Genomic DNA, 19,172 nt, shown 5'->3' with positions numbered 1-19,172 from the left:
TTTTGTTTTGTTTTGTTTTTTAAGATACCGTGTCATTTGTCCTGTTAGATGTCCTACATTTTGTATTTGGTTCAACGCATGCTCGCAGCATCGTTGAACATGTCCCTCTTTCCCATATGTCACATAGACTGGTACTTAGATCTAGAGGCTTGATTTAATTCAGATTCAGTTTTTCAGGCAAAACATATTTCATACTGAGTAGTGTCATATCAGGAAACAAGAAAGTGTCTGGTTGTCTCTATTAGAATAACTAAGATTCAGTTGGTGTCAACTGATCCCTCCATTATCGAGTTCTCCATCAGCCTTTCACCTTGTGGTTTTAGCATCATGGATGATGGCTGTCCAGATCCATTAGCTCATTAGGGCAAACAACAAACATTTATTAAGCACCCCCATGTGCCAGGCACTCTGCCTGACATTGGGGACGTAGAAATAAACAAAATACAGTCACTGCCCTTATGAAGCTCATAGTTAGTGAGGGATGTTGACAAGTAAACATTCATCCATTTATTTACTAAATATTATTAATTGTAGACTCTGTACCAGGAATTGTGCTAAATGCCAGTAATTACAATATGCTATGTAATAAAAATGATAGCTACCATTTATTGGGGCTCACCGTATTCAATATGGCTTCTCTCGCATAGCCCTTTGAGTGCTCTCACTATATCCGTTTTACAGATTTGGAAACGAGGGCTCAGAGAGGTCAAGAGATTTGTCCAGGCTTATACAGTAAGAGTGACAGAACTGAAATTTGAACCCAGGGATAAGGGCCTCCAAAGATTCTTAGTCTACATGTTGTACTGCAAAAGTCACAGCAGACTTTTATTTCTTTTATTTTATTTGAACTGAAGAGCATACTGCTTATTTTAGCAAGAAATGGTCTGTCGAGTTGACCTGAAATTCTAGACCCCAAGGCACCCAAGAGAAGGTTGCAAGAGCATAGCCTGAGCTGCTGATTGTTGAGCCAGGCTGGAACTTCTAGTACAGTGAGGGCTGGGGTTGAGGTGATGATGACAGGTGGAACCAGAGGAGCAGGCCCTGGGCTGGAGCATTTGGTCCTCCAATCTGCCTACAGAGCAGAAAGTATTCTTCCCATTTTCCAGAGGAGGCAACTGAGGCTCAGAGAGATGAAGAGCCAGGTCATGGCAGAGGTAGGCTTGAGACTGGTGCTCCAGTTACAAGACCAGCATGGCAAAATGGTTCTCAGCATGACCGTTGGTGTGTCACTGCCTGGGTCTGAATCCTGGTCTGCCACGTACTAGTTCTAAGCCTTTGAACAAGTCACTTAAACTTTCTTCGGACCTCAATTCCTGCATCTGTACAAATGGGGATAATAACATCATCCATTTCATCGGATGATTAGGTGAAATAATCTAAGTGAATGTGACTGACAGGAAGTGCTAAATAAACATTAACTATTATTATGTTTACATTCTATGATGCTCAGGAGTTGGGGCTTTCCCTGAGCAGATGCCATGAGCAGCAAGCTCCCTCCAGCCTAACCTTCACCCTCCCCTAAGCCCACTGAGAGCGGGGGAGCTTGCTGCCATGGAGCTCCACAGCTGGCTGGGTGCCCTCTCTTTGCACAGATACCTTTGTACCTGATGACTTAAGAAAGACAGATAAAATGTTGTAGAATAGTTGTTGGGGCCCCACAGACCTGTTGCTTCCTGTCTCCCACCTGTAAGCAGAGAAGTTTCCGCCCCTCCTCTCAGAGGCAAGAACTCAGTCCATGTGGGATGGAGAGAGGAAGCTTACCTCCAGGTTTGATAAGGCCAACCCTCTCCAGGCTCAGCAGCCAGTGAAATCACTCGCTGCCAAATTCTGCCTCCCCCCAAATCAAAGATACTTGGAAACAAAGAGCTTTTACTTTTTATAATTATTATTTTATTTTCTTAGTTTATGCTCTTAAATCCATAATGCGAAGTCCTCATCATTTAATTTCCCTTTAAAAAGGAACTTTGTGGCTAACACTATTTATTTATCAAATTCCAGGAGGTGGCTATAACCCAGTGTGAGGGATTGACCTTGTGAATTGAAGCAAAATCTCTTTCCTTCCCCAAGTCTTAGTTTCCTGTCTATAAGAAGATTCAGTTGGCCTGGAAGGATCCTTTCATTTTCTTCTACCTCTAAAAACTCTTGACTTTGAGCTTCTTGAGATTGGGAATTGTGTCACTGGCCAGGTTCACATTTCCTTCTCTTGGGGGCCAAGAGTTCTCATGTGAGTGATATTTATGGAATCATGATGCTATTTATTTATTGCTTTTCAGTTTTTAGACTCAACCTCCAGACAAAGCACAAAAGACTTAATTATAGTTACAGAACAAAATGGAAATATTATGAATAATATATAACTAATAAAAATTAGGAATTGCTTGATAAGAACACTATATCTTCATTCTCCAATGGTTATTTCTCTGGAGCAGGAAATTTGGGATGAGTGGTGAGTTCACAATTATTCATTATATTATTATGCTTTATAACTAATACATGTGATATATTTATTCTCTTTTTATTACAAATTATATCTTTAAAAAATAAACAAAAAGCAATAAGGGCAAAAGAAAATTTAAGAATAAGATAAAAGAAATAGATATAGCAAAAATAAAAAATTATTTGATCTCTTTCTCCACAAGTAGAAGCTTGTTCTGAATATGGTGAGCACTGAATCCTTTCTGGATGTATCTAAAATGGATTGAGTGGGGGTTGGCAATGAAAAGCATGAAGTTCTGATACATGCTTCAACACGGATGAACCTTGAAAACATATGCTAAATGAAAAAAGCCAGACACAAAAGACCAAATATTATATGATTCCACTTTATGAAATTTCCAGAATAGGCAAATCTGTAAAGACAGAAAATAGATTAGTGTTTGCCTAGGGCTGGGCAGAATTGGGGGAGGGGTAGGAGGGAAATTGGGAGTGAGTAATAATGAGTATGGCATTTCTTTTACAGGGGGATGAATATATTCTAAACTTAGATTGTGTTGATGATTGCACAACCTGTGAATATACTAAAAACATTGAATTGAATGCTTTAAATGGCTAAATGATGTGGTTTATAAGAATAAAAAAATAAATTTTATCAGAATAAAGCTGTTTTCTTTTTTAAGTTGGAAGAGGGGTCTTGTCTTGCTAAGAACAGTCTTAGTGGTGGTTCACTTCTATAGCCCTATACCTCTTGTTTTTGTTTAATGAATGGAAAAAATCTAGAAACCTGTCTTCCATGCACATATATAATTATAACAACAACAACAATAATAATGGCTTTCATTTATATAACACTATGTTCCAGGTGTTAGCTCCAGGCACTTTTATATTTTCAGCATATGCACCTCCATGGGGAAGCTACTATCCTATCCCCTCTTGAGGAAACCAAAAGGTAAAGCGATTTTCCACGGCTAGTAAGTGGCAGAGATGCAGCAAACCCATCATGTACCCGGCCCCGTGCTCAGCACCAGCAATACAGAAGTCCATCCTGAAGGCTACCATGCCCTCCACTGGCCATGAAGAATGACCCAACCAACCCAGTGCTAGGGTGACCAACCATCCCTTTTGCCAGGGACAGAGAGGGTTCCTGGAGGACAGGGTTTTTCAACGCTAAAAGCAGAAAAGTCCTGGGTAAACTGGGATGAGTTAGTCACCTTCCCAGAGTCAGTGAGCACCGTTGACTGTCCCTTCCTGTGCATGTGTGTGTGTGTATGTGTGCATACATGTGTGTGCTCACCTACTCACGGGTTCCTGAAAGGAGCACATCTTTACCTTCCCAGGCTCAGCAGTTCTCAGTGAGGGTCAAAGTCTTGTAGGAGCAAAGGGTGGAGCTGGCCAGGCTGGAGTCAGATGTGGCAGGTGGAGAGAGCGTCCTATAAGGGCGAAGAACTTCAGAGCAATAAAACTAGGACAAAGAGCAAGGTTTCCATCACAAGCCTTGAAGAAAACTTGAGTCCAGACTGAGGATGGGGGGCCTATCATTTTGCAAAGTAACTCTCCAAATTTTCATTCACTTTCCCATCCATGCATTCATTTAGTAAACACGCATTGGGTACCTGGTGTGTGCCAAGTGCTTTGCTGGTGAGGAAGGAATCTCCCTGGCCTCAAGGAGCCTTCCGTCTAGTGGAATAAACAGACAAGGAAACCAGGTATTTACAATCCAGGGCAATCAGCAAAGAAGACATGAATAATATTTAACAAATGGTAGAGCGTGGGTGCTGGGCCAATCAAACTGACCAGCCATTAAGAATCAGAGCAGGATTCCCAGGTCCCCTGGTGTACCAGGCTTCAGCCTTTTGGTTGCTGAGTGGGGGGCTGGTTTGAAGGTCATGTGAGGGGCTACAGATGTGGGGAGCACTTGAGGAACTCAGGGAAGCCAGCTGATTACCAACTGATATGGAAAAATTTCAATACAGTATTTTAGTAACTAGAATAGCCATATTAGTGACCCTGGTGAGAGACCAGTTCTGATGGTAACGATTCAAGATTAACAAGGTATGTGATGGGGAGGCACAAGGGGCTCAGGGAAGGCTTCCCCGGGAAAGTGACATCTAAGTTGAGTTCGCCAGAGTGTTCCTGACAGATGGGGGAGGGCTCAGCATTTCAGGTAATTCAGTCTAGTTGGAGAAAGGAGAGGCAGGTAAGGACAGGTAAGGACAGCGTTGGGGGCGTGGGGGGGCGTTGTGTTAATCATGGTCAGCAGCTTGGCCTATGTCTTCAGAGCAATGGGGAGCCACTGTATGGTTTTAATTAAGATCGGGGAGTCACCTGATACAGTTTGCAAATCCCCTAGGGCAGGGGTCCCCGACCCCTAGGCCTAGGACTGGTATTGGTCCCTGTTAGGAACTGGGCTGCACAGAAAGAGGTGAATGGCAGGTGAGCAAGCGAAACTTCATTTATTTGCAGCCACTCCCCAGTGCTAGCATCACCACCTCAGCTCCACCTCAGATCATCAGGTGTTAGATTCTCTCAGGAGCACTGGTCCCTGGTGCTGAAAAGGTTGGGGACCGCTGCGTTAAGGGATACGAAGGAATCTATTTTTCCAAAGACAAGAATTAACTTTAAAACACCTGTCAGATGTCACGCAGCAGGTTGGACATGACACAAAAGGAATTGCTCACTTCTAGAGCACCTTCTCCTTTGAATACCATGTGCCAACAAAGCTGCCCACTCGTGTACGGTATGAGGCTTCGGAATTTGCCAAGCACTTTATGGATTACATGGCGCTTTCCATCCATGCTCGTTTGATTTTCCACCACAGCACTGTATTGTAGGCAGTGACACTCTTCCCATTTCACGGTTGAAGAAAGTGGAATACCAGGAGGTTTCAAGATCTGGGAAGCAGGGAAATCTTGACTCAAATCCAAGCATTAAGACTCCTCATCCAGAGGTTTTGCCCTCCACTCTGCTGTGTTTTGGCATTTGTATTGGTCGCTTTGGATTGTAAATGCCTAAAACATAAGTGCCTAAGCATGAATAAGAGAATCTGGAGGCTCACGTACTAAAAAGGTCATGATAGATAAACTTCAGGCATAGATGTCTCCAAGTGGTCAAGTGGTCAAATCATGTCATCAGGGATGTCTTGCTCTGTCTTGGCTTTCCGCTATGTTGACTTTCTTAGATGCTCAGATTGTTAGATTCTCCTGTCAAGGCAGAGACCTAACAGTTTAGCAATCCCAGCCATGAAGAACTATACTTTTCTGATAGGTAGAGCAAAAGTCTCAAGTTTCACTTTTATGCCCTGAGTGGGCTCAGGTGCACACCTCTGAAGCAATCCTGTGGCCACAGAGATAGCTGGGTGGTTCTGATTGCCTAAGACTGGGTCATGTGTCCAGCCCTGGAGTGAGGCAAGAGAAAACAGCCTCTCAGGACCACATGGACTAAGGGTAGGGGAGTTGTGGTCTCCTAAAGGAAAATGATGATGCTGTCACCTAGAGAAGAGCAAACAGATACTAGGCACATAAAAACTAACATTCAAGCAACAGCATGATTCCCCAGCATCAGGAGGCGGCTACCCACCTGGGGTGGGGGTGGGGAGATGTTCACTCTGACCAAGGAGCTCAAAATGGTGGCAGGCATGGTCTGCCTGGGGCCTGCCTCTTGGGGTGAAAGCCCAGAGCTAGCCAGCAAGCTCCAGTCCAGCCTGGAGCCCCAGAAACCACTTCCCTTTTTCTGAATGCTAGTTATCGGTCTGTGCCTGCTGGGGCTCGGGTGGGAAGTTCGTTTCTCTTAGTAGACAGAACTTAGTCATAGTATGACCTAAAAATCTAAAAAGCTATTTACAAAATTTAAAAAGAGTCAAAAATAGCCTGACTGTGGATAGAGGCTGGGGTCAACTGTGCAATAGATTTTCCCCACTTGTGAGCCTATCTTTCCTCCATATCCCATTCCTGATGAGACCTGTCTTTGCGCTATGCTTTATACTGTAAAACCATCCAAAAGCCGGAATTGGGTAGTGCTCAAATATATAAACTCTAGAGGCAGAGAGCATGGCTCAAATCCCAGCTCTGCCACTTACTATGTGCAGGTTATTGACTGTGCCTCAATTTCCCCATCTATTATGGGTTTGATGGTATAAAACCTCCCATTTAGGGTTGTCTAGAAATCAGGTGAACTGGTACATATTCAGACAAGTGTCTAGCACAGGATAAGCAATATATATAAAGGTTGCTATTATGTGCTACAGTAACCGTTTTTCATCCATCTCAGGATGAGGATCCTGGAGGACGGGGCCAGGCCTGCCTTGTCTGTCACTATATTCCTAGTACCCAGCACAGGGCCTGGAACAGAGCAGGCCAAAGTTAAATATCTGTTCAGTGAATGAATGAATGAATGAATGGCCACTGCCACGGGAGCCAGGACTACTTGCCCAAGTAAGTCAGAGACGGAGCTCTGAAGCTGGGCCTGGCATGCAGCAGATTTGAAGGAAGTTCCACAAAGAGCTGATTCAGGGTACACATAGGAAATACCCTTTCCTTGGTGCCCAGAATTTCTCGGATTTCAAGCCGTCTTTCTCTTTGGTTTAGCTCCCTCTGCATCCCCCATTTTTAAAGTTAAATCATGCGTTACATGTTTGGTGTACAGGTCTCTGAGTTTTGACAGACACATGCAGTTATATATCCACCCCTCTACTCAAGATGGAGGATAGTTCCATGATGTGATGTCACAAAATTCCTGTGCCCTTTGTAGACAGCCTCTTCATCCACCTCTAGTCCCCTAGTCCCTGGCAGCCACTGAACTCTTTTTTGTCACAGCAGTTTGCCTTTTCCAGAATGTCCTATAAATGGAATTATACAGTATGTGGGCTGTTGTATCTAGTTTCTTTCACTTAGCAAAATGCTTTTGAGATCCATCCACGTTGCTGCATATATGTATTTTAATTCATTCTCCCTTGCTCGTTCATTTTCTCTCTCTGTCTCTCAGCTTTGGACTCTTATGAATAAAGCTGCTAGAAACTTTCATGTGTCTTTGTATGAGCATATGTTTTCATTTTTCTTGGGTAAATACCCAGGAGTAGAATTGCGGAATCATATGGTTAGTGCATATATAACTTTTTAAGAAATGGCCAAACCGTTTTTCCTAAGTGGCCATACCATTTTGTAATGTCATCAGCAATATATGAGAGTTCTAGTGGCTCCACATCTCCTCCAGCACATGGTCAGTCTTAAATTTTAGCTATTTCAGTAGTAACATAGTGGTATTTTATTGTGATTTTAATTTGTATTTACCTAATGACTAATGTTGAGCACCACATGTCTTCTTTCTTTCTTTTAAAAAATGACATAATATCCACAGTAAAAAAAAAAAAAATTATGCAGAGGTAAAAAGAAAAAAGAAAAATTCAAATAAAAATCACCTATTACTCTACCCTAGGGTTACTCACAGCTGACATTTTGAGTTATATCCAAACTTTGTCTCTTCAGACAAACATATAATTGTATTTTTTATTTATTTATCTGAGTAATACATGCACCTGGTACCAAGTCTGAAAGGAATGAAAGGCTAAGTGTTGAGAATAAGTTTCCCATTTATTCGGCTGCCCAAGTTAAGAAGTCTAACTAAACCTGAGGTAGCAGAAAACTTGGATCATCGACAGTTCTTTGATGTGCTGGTGGGAGTGCAACGAACAATTCTAGTAAAACTAAACATTCATGAACCCAGCACCCCAGAAAGTCCATTCCTCAGCATTTAAGCAGAGGAAACACCGGAAACACGTGCAGCACGAGACCCGGATGAGACTATTCATACATGCATTATTCATAATAGCAAAAATCTGGAAAAACCCAGATGTCCATTGACGGGATAATGGATTTTAAAAATGCAGTATATTCATACAATGGCTGACTACAAAGCAAGGAAGAAATGAATGGACTGCGGCCATGCACAGCAGCATGATGAATCTTAATATGATGTTGAATGGAAAAACTAGTTCCAAAAGATCCCACACAGCATGATACTCTTCTTTTAAAGGTTAGAAACAACTAAAAGTACACATAATTTAGAGTTAGACCATATATATATATATATATATACACAAAAAAACAAAGAAAAGAAAAACACAAACATCAGAAGACTGGTTACCTCTTGGGGGATGTGAAGGGGTAGGGTAGAGAAAGATCTCTAGGGAGATATAAGGTATCATTATGTTCTATTCCTTGGGTTGGCTGGAGAGTTAAAAATAAATGAATAAGTAAATCAGATTGACAACTGGGCATGCACAGACCAATAATACAAGTGTATCATGAACCAGGGATTATAGCTAATCTAATTCTGTGCGCAGGAGGTGAGTTCAAAATTAAGAAGTCATTCTTCCTCCCTGATCCCCCAGCCACTTCTGTTCTCCCCACTCCACGGGCAACTGCTGATCCCACTTTCAGTGTCTCCTTCAGGAATAAACTACCTTTCTCGACCTATTCTACAGAGTAACCTGTGTTTTTACCCAATACCAGTTTGGGGACAGCCTACCGCATCAGTAAATATAGATTCCCAATAGCATTTTAATGGCTGTATAATTTTCCATTGTTTAGATGCCTATAATTTATTAATTTCCTTTTTGATAGACCTGGGTTTTTTCCAATGTTTGTTCTTATCAACAATGTTATGAGGTATTCCTTTATATATAAACCTTTGAGGATTATATGGATAGGTCTATAGGATAAATTTCTGTAAGTGGAGTTACTAGGTCAAAGATTATGTGGATATTTCAGGTTGTTGAGCCATATATGTACCCACCAGCAAGGAGGGAGATGCCTGTCTTTGCGAGGTCTGGCAGCCGGCCTGGTGCTGCGAGGTCTTTTGTTCCTAAAGCTACTCCAGAGGTTATTCATCAGCAAAGCAATGTTACCCATTCCCAGGACCTCCCTGTGGGGCAGCAGGAAATGGGGTGGCTTCTAGGGCAGAGAACAACAAGTCTTTATTAAAACGCTATTCACCAAGAATGCTGTATTAGTACAGATCTTGGCCTTGCATTTGGGCAACTCCCTGCAGACTGGAGTGGGTCTATGTCTCCTGGGTGGAGAGGAGCAGGAGTCCAGGGTGTGCTGGGCTCTTCAGCATCAGCCCCACTTCCGTTCACTCAGTTATGCAATAATATGCAGCAGATAAGAGCTGGTACTGGAATCAGATGGCCTTGATTAAAATCCTTGTTCCTTCACTTCCTAGCTGTGTGACTTTGGGCAAATTTAGAAGCTTTCTAGCTGATACTACCCACCTCATGGGGTTTTTTGGCATCTAAGTGTGTTAGTATATGTAAAGTGCTCAAAACATACTGGGCATGCTGCAAGCATTTTATTATTGTTAACTACCACCAGGTACCTGCCCTGGGCTAGACCCATAGCCTCGAGGTGCTCAGACCACGGGGAAATGGACAGGTAAAGAGGCATTTACACTTCAGAGTGATGAGTGCATTCATGCAGATGCTAAAGAAGTTCTCATAGGAGGGATGCCAAACCTGGAAGGCTTCTTCGAAGAAGTGACATCATGACAGGAAACAAGTCACTTGTAGGCTAAAGGAGAGGCAAAGTGGCTTTGAGACGAGAGATTGGCCACTGACTCCTTTTACTGGAAATGTCAAGATGGGATTTAGAGATTTTTCAGTCTCGGATTTCAATTCATCGATTTCTCAGCACCTGCCTGGGTCCCAGGTACTATGCTCAGTGCTTAGGTGAGAGCACAGGCTGGATTTAATAAAGCAGAGGCCTTTGGTGAGCCTGAGATCTAACTGGGAGGATGGACATGAAATGCCTAAGAACCAGACTCTGATGAGATCTACTAAAGGAAGGGGAAAAATGTCAAGAGAACAGCTAATTCTGACATTCTCAGGATTGTGGAAGCTTTGCAGAGAAAACTTTCGTAGGACTTGGTCAGATTTGGGGAAGGGTGGGGTGAGAAGGAAAGGTGCCCCAGGTAGCGGGAATAACACAAACAAAGGTGAGACAGTAAGAAAGCTCCTATTCCAGGAAGGGGAATTGTTCAGAGTTGCTCGTGGGGCCTGTATCTGAGGAGAGGTGAGGGGTGGGCAGGAGTTAAGACTGTAAGGTCAACTGAGGCCAGGGCCTGGAGGGTTCATATGACTTGCTACTTGGACTTCATCTAGTAGGTCATGGGAACGGAACAGAAGTGTTTAAGCAGAGAAGGGACGTGATGAGATCTGTGCTCTGGAAAGTTCACTCTGGCACAGAGGGGGGTGGAGTCCTTGAGAGGCAAAACAGCTGAAAGGTCACTATGATCATCTAAGCAAGAACTCTGGTGGGCACGGAGAGGACGGGTGGGGTATTTGTGAGCGGCCCTCTGAAACACTTGAAACTGAAATCAAAACCCTGAAGTTATTCACTGGTAGCTCATGAGTCGAGATGTCTAATATCCCTAGAAAAATAAACCTGTTCTGACTCCAGCCAGTAGGAATAAGAGCAACCTGATATGCTTGTTGATTAGAATTAAGGAAACTTCTTCCCCTTTGAGGGTCAACTGAATTATTAAGGGGAATAAATAAGAGTGTGACATATAAAAGTGAAATGACTTGATTTTATTGTTTTTTCCTTAACGGAAACAATATATGAGATCAACATTTAAAATATTTCTCAAGGGTCATAAGTAACATGTACTCCACCAAAAACAATCTTGACTTCATTTCCATAGAGACATACAGAGGGAAGATGAGGAGAGACAAAAGGGTGGGGTGATCTCAGGAGGAGAAGGAGGGAAGACTGGCCAAGGGGGAGGTGGCTGAGCCAGTAGCAGAGGGAGGAGGAAGATGGCATCGAAGGGAGGTTCATGTGTTGGGCCTCGAAGTGAACTGTGTAAGAATCTTGGAATTGAAAGGTCCTGAGTTCAAATCTCCACCAAGTTTCTCCACGTTTCTTAGCCCCAATTTCCTTACCTGTCAAATGGGAACATAAGTTCCTTGTCTTATGGCACAATGAATGTTAGGGGATCTGTGTCTTAGAAAGAGTAGATTTCTCTGGTTACCTGATTGGAGTGGGACAAAAGAAATTGCTCTGCAGACTTACCTGGCATTTTGAAAGCTCTTAAGACAAGGGTATTATTATCATCATCATCATAGCTTTACTTATTATAATTTCCTTTTGAAGTTCTGATTGGCTATTTGGTATTCACAGCTCTTCAGCTGCTCTTGTTAAAACCCTTCTAGACTCATTGATTCATGGGGTCACCCAGCGTGGAGGGTGGTCTCTCAGATCTTCAGTACTGGGTTTGACACAGAGGCATCCTGCTCCATCCTCAAGCTTTCTCACTGCTGGGCCTGCCAGGAAGCACCAGGGGCAGATGGGGTAACTTGTTCCTCTTACCCCCCATAAATCCCCTACCGCCTGGCAGCTCATGAGATGACGCAAGCAGAATGTCTGAAGCTCTCTCCTTCATGCCCTATAATCAGGCCTCATCCCTCAGCCTTTACTCCTTTCCCCAGGAAACCACTCCAGAGCAGACGTAAGAAATATGAAATAAGGGATATGGGTTCTCTTTGAGACATGAAGCCTACCACTTCTCCTTCCCTTTTCCTCTTCTTCCTCTCTAGCTGATCACAACTTCCCTCTTCCATCTCTAGTGGGAAGCAGGACAGAGGCTGCGGGAAATTGGCACCAATGCCCTTCCCTTCCAGGGTCCCCTGGCCTGTATGCAGCCCAGACCTTCCTCCAGAATCACACACCCATATAACCTAACTGCTCCTGAACATCTCCACTTACGTGTCCCATAAGCGCCTTAAAATGTTCGAAACACAGGCCTGTTGAGACCCAGACTCATCATTGCCCTTCTCCTACCTGCTCCTCTGTCTTCATTTCAGAAAATGGCACCATTATTGATCCAGTTGCCCCAGGCCAGAAACCTGAACATTTATCTTTAACACATTCTTCTCACTCATGGCCCACCGGATCCTCTCAAACATTCCTGAATCCACCCACTTGCGTCCATTCCCACCACCTCTGCCCGAGCCAGCATCAGCCCTACTTCAATGACGGCGGTGTCTTCTGCACTGGGCAATTCCCCTCGGCCCACCAGATCCACTCTCCTCCCCTCTCCCCATCACTCTGTGCCCCAGAAGCCGGACCTGTATGTGTAGCTCCCTGTATTCTGGCTTTCAGCTGGTTAAATTGAGGGAAGGAAACTGAAAGAAGGGACTGGGAGGAGAGCGAGTTCAGACTTCCCCATCCCCTCCCTCCCTCGCTGAGGTTGGCAATGGCTGCATTCTGTAACCTATGGCCACCTGTCATGTGGATCTTCCTCCACGGCTCTAGCTCTCACTGGGGTCTCAAAGGCCATTTCCTCTACTTGCCCCTTAGACATAAGGGTAGTAATGGCTTCCCATGTATTAATCCCAAGATGCCTCGCTATCTCGTGTTGGTTACTGTTGCCCAGGGATTATCAATCAGGGATGTTTTTGCCCCTCTGGGGACATTTGGCAATGTCTAGAGATATTTTTGGTTGTCACAACTGGGTAGAGATGCTACTGGCATCTAGGAGGTAGAGGTTAGGGATGCTGTTAAACATCCTACAATACATGGGACAGCCACCCACAACAAAGAATTGTCCCTCTCAAACGTGAATAGAGTTTAGATTAAGAAATCCTGCAACCCTGCCCACCACACTGTACTCCCATTATTCTGCTCAGTTAATATTTTGAGTTTGCCTCTGTTTCTGCCCTCCCCCTGCTTCCTTACTACAGGGCCAGAAATAGAACACTGAAGCTGTCAATGCTGCTCCATGAATAGGGACATGTGCTGGATTAATTGGAAATATTGAGGAGAAACTGCCGGGTCAGGCATAGATCACCATAATAGTGACTATCAGGAGAGATTGAAAGGCGGCCCGAGAAGCAGTGGGATGGAGAGAGAACACAGGACAGCATCATGGCAATGTGGTTTTGGCTATTATATGTTGGGGTAGTGTTCAGATTAAGGAACTGTGTGGTCTTCATTATTAAAAAAAAGAAGAAAAAAAGAAATAAAAAAAGGCGTTTAATACAGAGAGTGTGTAGAACTGAGAACTCAAGATTTAGACTTCGGAAATTTGTTTTTGGTTCCATTGACCCGATCTGGTACTAAAGGCTCTCTCTGGCATTGAATTGATGGAAAAAATAAAAGTTATCTATGCTTTCCATCATTACGACCTGAAAATATTTCCAAAGTACATGGACAGACTGACTCCATCCTACCACAGAAAGCTTTCACTAAAGTGACAGTGGCACTTAATACTTGTTAAGGACCTGTGCCCTTGTACAGGATCTCAGGTCCTCAACAAAGAATTGACAGCGATGCACTCTGAGGACCATCGTGCTAGTTCTGGGAGGACTGTAGTGCCATCTGAATATGTAGCGCTGGGGGACAGGCTCCTCTGTGCTGAAACAGGTCAGTGGCTGGTTGGCCGGGATGTAACCTGTGCACTCAGAGTGTAGGTGCTGTGAGCGAGAGGGAATCTAATGCCAATATCCCACAGCTGTTGCTCCTGTCAGAGAAAAAAAATTCCTCCTGAACCACATATCCTTCCATTTCTTACAGGAAATTCAGCTCCATTATCATCTTATGGGACCACCAGCATGTGTGCGGTCCATGGAAACATCTTTGTGTGGTGCATAACTGTAATAAAAACTATAAGGATAATATTTATTGAGTACTTGCTGCGTGTGTTACATGCATTAACTTGATTACTTACCTACTGCAGCAACTCTGTGAGGCATGCACTCTTGTTATTCCTATCTCATTGGGTAGAGAAACTGATACGACAGAGAGATTGTAGCTTTTCACGACTGGCAGAAAAATGACTTGAACCCAGGCACTGGGGCTTCAGAGTCCATACTCTTACACATCCTGCTGTGCTGTCTACCGTTCTTGGGGGCTTCTCTCCCCTTTTCCAAAGTCCACTGTGGCGCCTTACTGCCTTAAGCCCAAAGCGTCTTCCCTTGTCGACCCTCCTCATTCTGCCACTCTAGTGCTTTTCATCTCTTCTGACCTGGCCACCCTGGTCGTGCCCCTTCGACTTGGGTTGTTTTTTTCTACTTCACTGGTTCCCCTTGAAACAAGATGCTAAGACCCAAACCAGACTGGGCTCCCCTATCTATTTGCTATAACCACCCTCAGGGCCTCAGTTTTCTCGTTTGTACAACAGGTTGATGGTAAGAGAAAACATAGGACTCTCCAAGTCCATTCCTTTTCATTCTAAAATTCTAATAACCGCTCTTTTCCTGCCTTCTCTCTTCCTTTCTTTCAGCCCCTTAGCCAACTCCCATACATCCTTCAAGGCCAACTCAAAGGGCTTCTTCCTTCAGGAAGCCTGCTTAGATTTTTCTATTTTCTAGCTCCTAAAGTTCCCTCTTACTCTTCCCTAAACTGTAGGTAAATTTTAATACTCAGATTAGCATTTGATTCTTCTTTCACTTTCTGGTTATAAACTGGCCCTCCTCAAAGAAAGTGAATACTCTTTGAAAGAACCTATCAGATAAAATGCAGAGCATCGATTTAGCTTTTCCAGCTTCATTATTTGAAGTGCCACCTTCACTGTTTATGGCATCTCTGAGTTCTACCTTCACTAATCTTTACTTAATATTGTTTCTTTAAATGTACTCACTATTTAAAAGTTAAAGAAATGCATTTTTAAATAAAAATATTAACAATATTATAAATGGAAAGCCAGCATCATTTGTCATACTAGAAAGTAAGTATAAAAACAATGACAACGGAACAATGTCGTTAAATCCTAGGTCTTCTTTCTCTGGTTAAGGATGTCAAAGATTTACTAAAAGCAAAAAGGAGTGGAGGACTCTCTCCTTGGTGCAAGCATGATTGAAAGAAAATTGAAAATAGAATAACTTTCTCTGTGTGTGATTCAGGATCATTTAATATTCTAATACCTTGCTCATGTATCACCTAAAATCATCTCACATCCCACCACAGGCACGAAGCCCACATTCTAGGAAACAATGGTTTAGTCAGGACAGACAGTACCAGTTCCATCTCTCAACTCTGCCACACTCCAGCCTCAGTTTGCTCCTGAAATGGGTTAATCACAACCACTCTGGGACTGCTGTCAAGGGTGAATAAGATGCCACATGTGGCAGTCCTGGATTATCTTGGTTCTGCTGCTTAGTGTCTGGGCATAGCCATGGGTGACTTACCCCGCCTCCCTGGGCCTCAATTTCCACATTTCCAAAAAGGAAGTTACGAAATCTGCCTTGATGAGTTGTAAAGCACCTTTATTCAACAGATATTTATTGGATATCTGCTATGTGGCAGCCACTATTCTATGGAATGGGATGCAGCAGTGATGAAAAGACAAAAATCCCTATCCTCGTGGAGTTTATGCTCAAAGGGATGCGAAGAAGGAGGAAAAAGACATTAAACAGGACACCTAGATAAAATATATAGTACAGTACGGTGAGGAGTAATAAATGCTGCACAAAAATAAGGCGTGGGGGGTGGAAGGCAGGGTTGTAAGTCTAAAGAGGGTACTTCAGGGATAGACTGAAATGTCAACTGACAAGTTGACATTTGAGTGATGCCTGAAAAAGGTAAGGGAGAACGGCACGCCAGGCAGAGGGCACAGCAAATGCAAAGGCCCTGAGGTGAGAGGCATCCTGGACTATTTCAAGAAGAGCAGGAGGCTGATGTAGTAGCCAGAACAAGGATGTGAGTGAGCGAAATACAGCAGCAGGAGATGAGGTCCCAGAGGTATCAGGGTCATATCCTCTAGAGCCTTTTATGGGATATTTTAAAACTTTGATTTTGATTTGGAGTGAAACTTTAGCATATTGTGTGGCACATGGTAAGTACATAATTCGCAGAAGCTCTAATGATAATAATTGCTTTAAATTACTTGGCATCATCTCCCCAGAATGCCTCAGTTGTCAAGTTCCAGAGGCCTGCCCTACCTTGCCCCATCAGCTGGCCCTGATGGGAAGGCAGTGGGGCCAGGAATGGATAGAACCCAGCCTGAGCATTCCTGACCTACTCTACTCACCCCTCTCAGATTCCTCCCCAGGCCCACCACGCCCTTGCAGCTTGCTGGGCAGCCGGCTCAGGAATGCTGAGGCAGCTGAGGGATGGGCAGCTCCCTGCCTGCCTCGAATTTGGAGAAGGCCTACAAGAAACAGCAAAAATAACAGTAGCAGTTACCACTTTTTGAACACTAACTGCACATGAGGCACAGCTCTGAGTGCTTTTGAGCGTTTTCTCACAGTGGCCCCCTTTCAGCACTTCCAGTGAGGTGCTGTCTTGAGGAAACTGAGGCTTAGAGGTGATCAGGCTGGTGGGTCACTCACACCTGTGACTTCTAAGGACTACGATACTCACCAGGCTCTGCTGCATCAGACCCGGGCTCCTTTCTGACAGGCTCCCCCTTCAATCAGGGGCCCCTGAGAGAGAAGAATCTTGCAGCTCCTGCCTGCCAGCTCTGTGGCTGCCTGCAGGCCCAAACAGGTCCCAGCTGCCTCCTCAGTGGCTGAGGATGGAACAGAGTAAGAATCTGGTTTCTCCAGCTCCAGGATGGAGCTGAGGCTGCTGAGTCAGGCCTTTTCCCAGGGCTTCTGGGACCAGGCCTTGCGCTGAAGTCAGCCTCCAGCCCAGGCGTGGGCACCTGGGCCCTGCCTCTCCCTTACTTGTCTGACCTCATATCTCCACCGCACTCTCTCTCTCTAGCCGCACTGGCGTCCCTGCTAAACACTGCTGACACTGCTGAGCCCTAGCAAGCACACTGCTGCCTCAAAGCCTTTGTACTTCCTTTTAGTGCACACTTGCTTCCCAATCTCCTCCAGTCTTTGCTTAAATGCCACCTTCTCAGTGAGGCCTTCCCTGACTACTAGAACCGAGTCCCCGCCCCAGTTCCCTACTTACTTCTCGGGTTTACCTTCCTCTTTAGCCTTACCTTTCAGTGTACTGTGTATTTTACTGATTTTTCTAGTTTATCCTCTGTCTCTCATTGAACAAGGACCCTCACGGTGCAGCATGAGGTGGTGGTGGCGGTGGCGACACTAGCCGTCAGTTACCCTGGGGTGGGTAGAGTAGCAGACTGACCTCTGCCCCTGAGTTAGAGGCTGACTGTCCATACAGCCACCTGGGCCCAGTATTCTAGGTATCCAAGAATCCAAATTAACACTTGGCCTCCCAAAGTGCTGTGAAGACACATTTATCCACACAGGAGGGTAGAATATCTTTAACCGTTTACCATCTCAGCTCATATGGTATGTTACCACAACACACATTTTTGCCCAGAGCCCCACCATGTGTTAGGACTGGAATTTTTAAGTTTTCTGCATCTCTATATGCCTAGCATCCAGAATGCTACCTGACACTGAACACGTGCTCAGTAAATAGTTGTTAAATGAATTAATAAAAAGGCCCAGGGGTGATATCCCACATACTCAAGGGGACCCCAGAAGTGGTTAGAAATACTATGGCTTTTCTGTGTCAGGACCTCAGAGTTTCAGGATCAGGTGAGGCCGAATCTGTCTTGGAGGGGGTGGGTATGCCATACCTTAAGTTCTTCTTCCACTGCCTGCCTTCCTGACCCCAGGCCCATATCATAGCTGGAGTTTCTCATTCTTTATAGTAAAGAGAGCCCATACTTGGGAATCAAGGAGACTTGGACCCCAATACTGTCTCTGTCACTTCCTGGCTATGTATGGTCGTTATTCTCTCTCTCCCTCAATTTCCATTAAAAAAGGGAACCATAAAACCTCTCTTTCCATGGTTGAGAGTGGGAGAATGCATGTACCTGACTCCATGCACGTGAAGGGCATGACCAGTAATTGCTGTTGCCACTGTCGCCACCACCATCACCATCATCATCACCTTCATCAAAGTGTCCAAGACAGTTCCTGGCACACAGCATACTCCCATATGTGCTAAGTGACAGCCATTGCGACTATTTCGCTCTAGGGCTCCTTCTCTTCCTGCATACCTTGCCCTAGGTTGCCAGGTAGGGAGGCGCACCAGCCTTGTTGAGATTCAAGTGAATGGTGCCCCCTGCTGGGCACAAAGGGAAGGGCCATCAAGGAAGCCGCAGCCACTCTGACCACAGAAGTCACTTCCTAAAGTCTAGGAATGTCCAGTTTAGGTTGGGAAGAGCAGCATCCACCCAAGGTATGAATGTGGAGATAAAGGAGCAATAACTGGCCCTGTCAGTCCCTCGACAACCACAATAGCAGTGACAATTACAACACTTGGTAGCACTGGTATGCCAGGCACCCTCCTAAGCACTTTACATATATTAACTCATCTACTCCTCCACTTTCCAGATGAGAAAAGTGAGGCACAGAAAGTGATCTGTCAAACACGTAATGCCTGAAGTGCCTGAAGTGCTGGGATTTGAACCTGTGTCCTGAACCATGCCTCCTTGGTGGATTTAGTGAGAGGTAGGTTTTGCCTTTAGCCTAAAGGGAGTTGGACCCATGGAGTTCCCCCAGTGGGTCTGGAAGTGGACATATAGGGTGTAGGCAGCCAGAAGAGCTTCCCAGGGTAACCATCCCCACCCTTTCAATGGCAGGCCCACTGGCTGACCCTAGGGCCCCTCTCTGACTGGCCAACCCTCTACATTTCCCTGCTTATGACTTCGTTGTGCATCCCTGTGGGGGACCCAAGGTTAAATGCACTCGCTCCCTTTGCACAACTCTGAAAATGGTTAAGGAAGGTCCATACCTAGCATAGGAAGCCAGAAAATTGAGGAATCAGCTACTT

At 44.6% G+C, this 19,172-nt stretch overlaps 1 protein-coding gene across 2 annotated transcripts in view; it reads right to left on the bottom strand.

Moving 5' to 3' along the window:
- CDH1 (cadherin 1) overlaps positions 1-16,917 on the bottom strand; it is an 89,221-nt gene extending 72,304 nt beyond the window's left edge. For both annotated transcript variants that reach the window (XM_023523463.1, XM_023523464.1), the window contains exons 1-2: positions 16,791-16,917; positions 3,731-3,898 (exon numbers count right to left, since the gene is read on the bottom strand). The gene's annotated coding sequence lies outside the window, so the exon portion shown is untranslated. The remainder of the gene's footprint in view (positions 1-3,730; positions 3,899-16,790) is intronic.
- Positions 16,918-19,172: the final 2,255 nt, after the last annotated feature.

This window comes from Pteropus vampyrus, unplaced genomic scaffold (genome assembly GCF_000151845.1).
Source record: "Pteropus vampyrus isolate Shadow unplaced genomic scaffold, Pvam_2.0 Scaffold394, whole genome shotgun sequence".
NCBI classification, from domain to species: Eukaryota; Metazoa; Chordata; class Mammalia; order Chiroptera; family Pteropodidae; genus Pteropus; species Pteropus vampyrus.
The sequence above is the reverse complement of the archived record's forward strand: the minus strand, read 5'-3'. Positions and strand labels throughout refer to the sequence as shown.